Here is a 10,648-nt window from a genome sequence, read left to right on the forward strand (position 1 = left end):
ATAGTACCTCTTCACACCTTATCGATTGGCTCAGGGGAATTTTGACATATTGCCTTAAAAAGCACACTAAAGAAGGATCGAAGTCCGTGTCAATTGTTTAGTTTTGTTAAGTATTGGCTTCATTTCCTTTTACACTTTTTTTGCAGATCAATATCACGAAAACGTAGTTCGACCTGCCCCTCGTCACTTTGTACTGAAGCATTTTACATTTCTCGAGAAACTACGACGACTACTTCTCAAGAAACAGAAGACCTTAGCAGACCTGCTGCATGAAAATATATGGCTATAACTTCAGCTACAACCCAAGCCACTAGAGGGTGCTGCTATAAAACGTAGGGGAGAACGGGGATAGGTGAGACATTGGGTAATGTGAGACACTCCCTGTATCTAGGCAACGGTACATATTTGTGGTCATGTGACCATTATGTTTTCAAGCCCCTCCCATTTCCCCTTGGCCATGAAGGAGAGAACCTCCTGGTGCTGTGGTAAGCATGTTTTTTTCACAATTTTTTTTTTGCATGTAAAAGTAAATCTTCTTGCTGTCAACTTAATCAACTGTTGTGCCAAAGCAAATTGATTAATATCATACATGTTGATGAACTACCAACGTATAAAACCATGTGATGATGCTAGCTGAAGATTAGCCTGAATTACTAAGAGAGGTTGTTTTTTCTAAAATGGTGGTGGTGGGGTAAAGTGAGACAAATGCTGTGGGGTAAAGTGAGACAGTGTTTCACTTTACCCCACCATGAGGCCCAAGTTTAGTTAAATCTTAAACATATTTTAATGTAATATTACATTACATATGTTTTATTTTTAATGTCATAAACATTGTAGAAAAGCCATCATGCCAAGGTAATACAGCAGGAAGACAACCTGGGGAAAAACACCCCTCGAGGAGATTGAGAGTGCAGCCGCTGAGGTCAAGGAAGGGAAGATGTCTTTAAGAGCAGCTGCAAGGGACAGAAATATTAAGTCAACTCCTATTAAGTCAAAGATTCATGAAGAAAAAAGAGAAAGGGGAAGTACAATCAGTAGCCTGGGGTGCAGTAGCTGAGGCAAAGAGAATATTCACAGACGAGATGGAGGAGGAGCTTGCGCAACACTTGAAACAACTAGCTGACCAGTTCCATGGCCTTCCTCCAGTTGAGTGCCGTCAACTGGCATTTGAATACAGAGAAAAAAAAAATCCCTGTCCCAGCCAATTGGACAAAGACACAATGTGCAGGTAGGCTGGGGTGTGCAAGAGATCAAATGATTATGTAGGTTAACTAAGGCCAACTGATCATGCCACAAAGCTAAATCTTATAATAATGAATTGTCTACTCTAGGTGAAGATTGGTTTGGCAGCTTCCTAGCACGTCGCCATCTCTCTGTCCGAACTCCAGAGGCAACATCCATGGGAAGGGCTACAGCCAAACGAAAGCATGTGAAGACAGCCATCATAACTGATACTCCTGAGAAGCAGGCAATTGAAAAGGCTTATAAAGAAAGACAAAAGAAACTGGCAGGGAAAAAGCAAAATAGCAAAGAAAAGGGAAAACCGAAAAAGAAAGCAACCAAAAAGAAAGTAGTTAGTAGCTCTGAGGAGAGTGATGTCCCTGTCCCACTTGATGATGTGTCTGACAAAGAGAGCTCTGAGGATGAGAGAAGTGATCCAGGGAACACAGATCTGTCCGTGGGTGACTTTGTCATAGTTAACTTTGCAACCAAACACAGGAGCGTCCGTTACATTGGCATGGTTGAGAAAGTTGAGGATGACGAAATACTTTTCGTCATTCTCAACTCATGCACAATTTCTCAGAAGAATCAAGGGAAACACGAAAGAGTGGGAGAGACCCATGTTTGCTATAAAGGAAAATGATGTGGCACATGTTCATAAAAGTGATGTGGTGAAGAAGCTGCCTCAACCTAAAAGGCCTGGAGGAACCACACTGAGAGAGCCACTCTTCATCTTTCCCTGTAACCTTCAGGGTTGTAATGTAGAGTAGCCTACTTCGACTTCGACTCTCTACCTGTCTCCACTCCTCTTCTTTACTTGTCTCCTCTCCTACAAAACAGTTCACGTTTCACAATGAACCTCATAAGTAACGTTGCTCAGAAACCTCAAGCCAATCAGAAGGTTCTTCTTGCTCTCTTCGCTCTTGGCGATCCAGTAGAAAGTTGAATCCACTGCTCTGAGGAAAGCCTTCTGATTTCTGTTCATCTTTTAACATCGTTCATGACATTTAAAAGTGTATATTTCGGGTGGTTTGTACCAAATTAGCCCTTTGGACATCTTCAAATTCCGTCGTGCTGTTCAAATACATAACAAAAATATATAAAGTCCTAAATTCTTGCAAAACTCGGCTAACGGCTTCTGGAATCTTCCACATCAGAGGGGTTTTGAAGAACAAGCAGACTGAAGAATCCAGCCGTCTCTCTTTTCCCGCCACAGAGATAAAAGCAGATAAAGGGCCTGCTCATAAAAACGTCCGTTGGGGCTGTGGGATGTTTTACTCTTAATCTCTTACCTTATCGGACAGCGGTGATCTGTGGGGCCACGGCTGTAGCCCTCGTGTTTTACACCGGGATACACGCTAAAGTGTGCACCTCAGGGGCCAGGAGCCTTATTAGGTTAGTTATTAATTAGTTATTTATAAGATGTAACAAGGCACACCCACTCGAGGTAACAGCACACTGGATTGCAATTAATAAAGAAATGAAGAGTAGACGTGTGGAGGAGTGTGTTCACCAGGTTTGATGACTCGTTTTGAGGTCACAGCCCTTTCACCTTTTCTCTGTGCATAGGTCAGTGTATGAACGCAGCATATTTCAATAAGCCGTCCTTACAATCTCCTCTTTATTTCCTGTTCTATTCAACCACAGCACCCAGCACCATATTATCCTGCAGCCACCGTCAAACAACTGCTGAACTCAACCCTAACAATTTCCAACCTCATTTGTTTGGCTTTGCCGCACTAGCCGTAGCCTTTTAACGGGGCCAGCGGTAGCCAGTTCATTGGCTCTGGCCCTTCGCTTTAACGCGATAATGGTGGTCGGTTGACAACACTTTCAAGTGTTATTTGCTTTGGGTTTCCTTTATGTCCACATTTCCCTTAGAATTTGGTCTCCTGAGAGGAGAAGAATTCTTTTCGGCTTGGAGATGGCGCGTATATGACCGCCAACCACATGCTCGCATGCCTCTACTGCAGGCAATGGAACAGGCCTGCGAAGACAACGACTTAGGGTCAATCCATGGATGGATGCATTGCTTGTGATGTTGATGAGATCCTATGGCCAGAACCCAACAGACGGCAGGATCCATAAGCCTACCCACGCACAATTGCCATGTTTTTCTGTGTTTACATTGCAGTAGGGTTTATTTTTTTTTATTTTTGCTCAAACTGTATTTACTGAAATGTAATGTACAGTACTGCAATGTATAGTATTTAGTATTTGATCTTTTGGTTGTGGTGAAAACGTGCCCTCTGTGGAACTGAATAAAAACAGTGAACATGAATGCAGTTCATGCTGTTTTATATAAAGTAGACCAGTGTGTTGCTGCTGATCTGAAAGTGTATTCATATGATGCAAGTGTGTATCATTTTGTCATCAGAGTGCCATTTTTACAAAGAATTGTTAGGTTTCGATAGCCGAGTTTCAATTTGACATAGATGTGAATGGTTTATTTCCCAGTGTTGTGTCTTATTTGGTTGTGTGTTGAGATTTGACACAATGAGCCAAATTTTGCAAAATGTGTTCAAGCAATTGAAAAAAACTAAATACAAATTAGAATAGTTACATTTCTATTACCATAGAATGAGCTCTTTATGTCTTAATAGGGTCCTCTTGCACGGAACCCACCATGTTGCACAGCCATGTTTCTACAGTAGCCCAGAACGGACAAACAGCTCTCAGGAGGATGGGATTTTAACTTTAAATTCTTACTTGTAAGCTATTGTGGGAGTGTGTGTGGATGATGGCTTAAGCAGCCTCACCTGGCCGATTCTGAATTGACTCTGGGGCTGGGTGAGGCTGCACACCTGTTGTGCATTGATCACAGTAGAGTTGTGATCTCCGCAATCAGGAGATCTCAACGGAAGTGGTGCACCAATGTCAAATGGCCTAAGTCATATCAAACCTTTGCAGTCCTTTGTCTGGACGAGCCCAAAAGAAGTCACCAAGGCGGACTGTAGAATGGACATGTAAAAAAAAGATAAATATACATCTCTCCTGAGTGCGTGTGGTGATGGCTGGTTTAACCTGTGCACATTGATCAATGTGCAACAGGTGTGCAGCCTTACCCGGCCCCAGAGTCCAATCAGCCTGCCTTGTGTCTATGGTGCAACAGTATCTTGATTTTTTACAATTTGTTTGCCATATTGCTATCAATGAGTTTCAAAAGCATAACAAAAACACTAGTCCACTCGTTACACTAGTTAAAAATCCTAGTCCAAATAGAACAAATGTCATAACACCTTATTAATGACAGTGGCGTAGCACCACTGTGTGGTCAACTAATAAATGGCATAGGCCTATTGTTGACAATTCAAGTTAAAATGGTCCTCGTGAATAGCTGCTCGCAGCGTGAGTAAAGTGGACCCAGAGACAACATAAGAGGCAATAGACATCTTTGCAATCCTTTCGATGTCAAACGCAATGGAAACATCCGACTAGTTAGGACAAGGAATCAGGCCAAGAACAATTCTTAGATCTCTGCATGGGTTTTCCAATTAATGTCATGCAAGGGATATTTAAACTATTAGTCTTCAATGCATTAGGAGAAAAAATCTAGTCTGTGTGATGAAGAGAGGCTAATTTATACCTGCGGTATCGTGTACTGTTAAGTTACCTGCCCGGTTCTCCGCAAATTACATTAATTGGAGACCTGAGATACCCAACAGGCGTGACCACTATATTCTGAAGAAGGATATCCACCCTCGGTCTACTTGGGCTGAGAGAGGATCATGGATTATGGGGTTATCCCGGTTTACCACAATGCAATTTCCTGTCTCTTTTTTCCTATGAACTGTGTAGCCTACTCCAGTCGACATTAAACAGTCCCCGGAGTGAGAACAACATGATTAGAAGAATGTTTGGGAGGGTTTTCTAAACCTCTACAATTAACGGAATCTTATATCCCACTTTAGGAAGTTCTTCCCTCTCTCCCTTCAGTAACACAGGTTTAAAGAATCCCGTTCCAGGCGCCCCGTAGTGAGACGAGAATAGGCTGAGTGAGCAAATAAAAAATAACACAGAAATAAAAGGCAATTTCATGAAGCATTTAGCAACATTAATGAAATTGTTATTGGCTAAGGGTTTTTAGTACTATTGTTATTTTTAGTTTGAAATCTTTTATTTCGGTTTTGTACGACCTAAACCACTATTATATTATACAATATATAGGATACTAGGGTCATCTAGTGGTCAAGCCCATCTACTGCCGTTAGAGTAGACCTAATAAGATGAATGCAACCACTTGCTCTACGATGAGCCTGGACGACTTAAAATAGTTTTGTAAGAAGCTCAATTTATTGTTTGTTTTCTTTATCATTTAATCTCTCAATCTCATTCTCTGCATTCCTTTGTCCTATTTGCCACCACACCCACATGCTCAGGTAGCAGATTATGACAAATGAAAGTAGGCACAAAATGCATAACAGAGGTGACTGGAGAGTCACCTCTGATAGAAGGTATGTAGAATGTCTAATTTGCTTCCATACCAGAATCAACAGTTTCTGATATTGCTGTCATTACTGTTTTCTTTCGGCCTTAACTCAAAGAAATATAACTTGAACCTTACAAAATGTCTATCCTCATTTTGTCCCTTTATTAAATGGTGAAATGTGTAGGGTTGGTAGCCTATAGCAGAACAGACTTGGCAGAAATGGAATATAATATTCATATGCATGTTTTAATTAGTGTTAGTTTTTTTCAATTGCTTGAACACTATAGACACAAGCTTAGACCAAAGTAACACAACTTGAAGTTCTTGTTTCTATACCTTAAACACATGTAACCATTCCTTAAACAAAAGCGCTGCTTTGCACTTTAGTTGCAATTGTGCAACACACTTGCTCCTTTCTGCAATACACTTGCTGCTGCACACTACACACTATTTCATACATAAGATACTTAATTCAAAAATGACATCTCATTGGACCATTGGGAAAACACATCTATTCAAAATCCTAAACCCATTGGTTAATTGAAAAAACTTGCATACATACCTGAAAACACTTTCTTCCAAAACTGAACCCCAATCAGCCAGCTACAGAAAAAAAGGCCTCAGTTAAGCCATTTTGAGAACTTTGCAAGCATGGATGCAGGAAGAGCAAGAGGCAGAGGTAGAGGCGGAAGAGGAGGACAGAGACATAGAGGAGGACGTGGTGGAAGAGGCCGCGCACGGAACATTATTTCAGATGACGTAAGAGCAACTTTGGTGGACCATGTCATAAACCATGGTCTGACTATGAGGGAAGCTGGGCAGAGAGTCCTTCCTAATCTAAGACGTTTCACAGTTTCATCCATAATAAGGACATTCCGACTGGAAAACAGGTATGTCTTCAGCTCTCTACTTTCTACTCTACTCAGACTGTATCTAGAGTATTTGCAGTACTGTACCATATCACATGTACTGTATTGCAGGGTGGCTAAAGCTACTTTTTGAATGAAAGTGGCAGTTTTGTGACATACTGTGATTACCTACATTGAGATGTTTCAGTACTTTCTATGGTATATACAGTACAGTACAGTATATACAGTACTGTAAAAAATAAGCAAACCAATACAGTACCATTTTGTGGTTGCTTTTTTCTATAGAATGACTAGAAGACCTTCTGGGGGCGGACGCCAACGCCTGTTCACCCAACAGCAGGAACTTGCCATTGTGGACCTGGTCAGAGCAAACAATGCAATCCGTCTCAACCAGCTACAGCAACAAATACTTGCAGATAGAGAAGTATTCAATAACATAGAGCGAGTAAGCATTTCCACTATCAGACGCATCTTGGTAAAGCACGAAATTACCATGAAGCAATTGTATAGGGTCCCATTTGAGAGGAACAGTGTCAGGGTCAAAGGACTTCGACGTGAATGTACAGGTAATTGTTACAGTCCTTTACATTTACAATACAGTATTGGTTTCGTTCAGTTACAGCTGAATATGTACCATTGTATCAGTACCACATAGATACATTCAGAGAAGTACCAGGTACCTGTTTGATGGGGTGGGGGTTCTGTATGTGTAGTACTGTAGTTGAGTGTTTTGAGTAATGCCATCCAAAATGTGTATTACATGTATTTTGTTTTGTTACAGAGCATCTTGCAGATGGATGGAGCTGCACAGCCTCATGAATTTATTTACATTGATGAGGCTGGATTCAACCTCAGCAAAACAAGACGACAGGGTCGTAACATAATTGACCAAAGGGCAATTGTGCAAGTCCCGGGGCAGCGCGGGTGAAACATCTCGTTGTGTGCTGCCATAAGCCTTCAAGGGCTACTGCACCATCAAGCAAAACTAGGTCCCTTCAATACTGAACATATAATAACCTTTCTGGATGCACTTCACGATGCAGCTGTACAGGACAGACCAGAGCAGCCCAGGTTTGTTGTTGTCTGGGATAATGTAAGTCCTATACTTGCCCCCTTACACACCATTTCTAAACCCAATAGAAGAATTATTTTCGGCTTGGAGGTGGCGCGTATATGACCGCCAACCACATGCTCGCATGCCTTTACTGCAGGCAATGGAACAGGCCTGCGGAGACAATGACTTAGGGTTAATCCATGGATGGATTCAGCACACAAGGCAATATTTACCCCGATGCTTGGCGGGAGAAAACATTGCTTGTGATGTTGATGAGATCCTATGGCCGGACCCCAACAGACGGCAGGATCCATAAGCCCACCCACGCACAATTGCCATGTTTTACTGTGTTTACAGTACAGTAGGGTTTATTTTTGTTTTATTTTTGCTCAAACTGTATTTACTGCAATGTAATGTACAGTACTGCAATGTATAGTATTTAGTGTTTGATCTTTTGGTTGTGGTGAAAACGTGCCCTCTGTGGAACTGAATAAAAACAGTGAACATGAATTCAGTTCATGCTGTTTTATATAAAGTAGACCAGTGTGTTGCTGCTGATCTGAAAGTGTATTCATATGATGCAAGTGTGCATCATTTTGTCATCAGAGTGCCATTTTTACAAAGAATTGTTAGGTTTCGATAGCCAAGTTTCAATTTGACATAGATGTGAATGGTTTATTTCCCAGTGTTGTGTCTTATTTGCTAGTGTGTTGAGATTTGAGACAACGAGCCAAATTTTGCAAAACGTGTTCAAGCAATTGAAAAAACTGTAAATACAAATTAGAATAGTTGCATTTCTATTACCGTAGAATGACCTCTTTATGTCTTAATAGGGTCCTCTTGCGCGGAACCCACCATGTTGCACAGCCATGGTTCTATCAGGAGATCTCAACGGAAGTGGTGCACCAATGTCAAATGGCCTAAGTCATATCAAACCTTTGCAGTCCTTTGTCTGGACGAGCCCAAAAGAAGTCACCAAGGCGGACTGTAGAATGGACATGTAAAAAAGTGATAAATATACGTCTCTCCTGAGTGCGTGTGGTGATGGCTGGTTTAACCTGTGCACATTGATCAATGTGCAACAGGTGTGCAGCCTTACCCGGCCCCAGAGTCCAATCAGTCTGCCTTGTGTCAGGTGAGACTGCTTAAACCATCCATCATCCACACACTCTAGACTGACCAGCATTACCATACCCAACTTAAACGGACTCTGACCAGGGTCACCATAACTAGAATAAATAAAAAGCCCAAATCCATTTGTCTCCACACCCCCCAGGGTTACACACTAACCCACCCTCCCCCTCCACCCTGGAGACTGGAGGCCTGGGATTCTGCCCTGCCTGGGTGAGGTGTCGACGGACCTGGCAGGGCTGTCTGGGACGGGGCTGGTTGGGTTGACATTCAGCTGGACTGCGGCGGTAGCTCTTCGGAGGGCCGGAAACAGGCCGATGTAGGGCCAGCCTCTCCCAGGGCGACAGGGCCTTCCCCTTCTCCCTCAAGCATGGGACCCATTGCTCCTGTGCTGACTGACTGAGGGGTGGCTTGGCCTGGGCTGCTGCGTGCTGAATGCAGGGGTGGCTAGTTGCAGGCGGTTGCTGGGCTGCCTCTCCCATCCTCCGCTGGGCTCCTTAACTGTTGTTGTGGAATGGGCTGGTGTTGGTTGGTGGCTGTCCTTTGCTGCTGCTGCTGCTGGCCTGTGGGTCTCTAGACAGCACTTCTGGGTCCCCAGTGGTCTGGAAAGGCTGTCCTAGTGTAGCAAATGTCCATGCTTCACCCCAACTAGCTGGCTGTCACGATCCACCTAGGTGACTTATTTTGGGCTCCTCCATTCCAAGGACACAGGGTGTTGGTTTTACAAATCTGTTTTATTGCAAAGGTTTCATACTGAACAAGGCAAGGGTCTGTGTAGGGATGGCTGGTCTAACCAATGCACACTGATTATTCAATGCACAACAGGTGTGCAGCCTCACCCAGCCCCAGAGTCCAATCAGACTCGGCCATGTTAGGCTGCTAAAACCAGCCATCATCCACAAACACTTGCGTTGAGCATGCTACAGCAGCAGCAAGCATTGAAGTGGCACTAGGTGAAGACCTGAGAAGACGTAAATGAGTAGGTCTCTGTGTCAGAAGCATGTGATGTGGAGAACAATCTATCTCTTCTCTCTCATAGACTCTCTGGCCCAATCCCAATGTCCGGAATCACAGTCACAGACTTTGCTGCGTATTCTCGCGAAATTATTAAAGCTTTAGGGCTGTCCCAATGTCGAATTCCAAAGGGCGTGAGGGTTTAAGTCCAAACGTAACGAGCCCTTTGCATGAGTCTGCATCAGCGCAGACTTCACCTAAGAGAATTACCCACAGTTCAAAGCATTTTGACGTTTACCGCGGAGACCATAGGGAAATCTGGAAATTAGGAAGGTAAACACCAAGACAACGCTACTGTCAATGCGCGACCAGATCGGAATTTCAGCCTTTTTTTAGTGAGCCGGATCATTTGGATCAGCTCACCAACAAGAGCCGGCTCTCTTTGCTCCCAATCGGCTCTTCATATTACTAATTATACCTTTTATAATTCAGCCAAATGTAGCCTGTTTTGACTTATGATTAGTATGTGTAGGCCAATAATCATCTAATTCAATGCATCCTTTATAATGAAGTATTCAAAAGTAAAAATTATATTTTCTAATATCAATAAATTGCTGTAGCCGATTTTTTTCACTGCATTTACAAAAAAACTAAAAAAAAACTAAAAATGAGGATTCCCAAACCGGCAAATGTCAGCAGCATCTTTGTCATTAAATGTTGCCAAGATAACATGTGCTCTCGTGAAGTGCTGTCCCAATCCCATATAAACCTCTCTGAGCCCATGTGGCCTCACGCACTCACTCACTTAGCACCTGACATCAATTAAGTCTGTGGGCCCTATTTTAACGGTCTGAAACGCAAGTGAGAAGCGCCAAGCGCAAGTAGCTTTGTGGGCGATTCTATGGCGATGTCGCTATTTTACCGGCGCAAAAAATGAATCTTGTGCCCAGCGCAAATCTAAAAAGTGTTGGTCTGAAGTAGCCTAATTAT

General features: G+C 42.8%; 1 long non-coding RNA gene across 1 annotated transcript; it reads left to right on the forward strand.

The window, feature by feature from the left end:
• The first annotated feature begins 270 nt into the window (after positions 1 to 270).
• Positions 271 to 3,462, forward strand: LOC307075412. The gene is made up of 3 exons (XR_013811847.1): positions 271 to 485; positions 1,147 to 1,228; positions 1,332 to 3,462. It is a non-coding gene; the product is annotated as an uncharacterized lncRNA (long non-coding RNA).
• The last annotated feature ends 7,186 nt before the right edge of the window (positions 3,463 to 10,648 follow it).

This window comes from Pollachius pollachius (genome assembly GCF_949987615.1).
Source record: "Pollachius pollachius genome assembly, chromosome: 4".
Taxonomy (NCBI): Eukaryota; Metazoa; Chordata; class Actinopteri; order Gadiformes; family Gadidae; genus Pollachius; species Pollachius pollachius.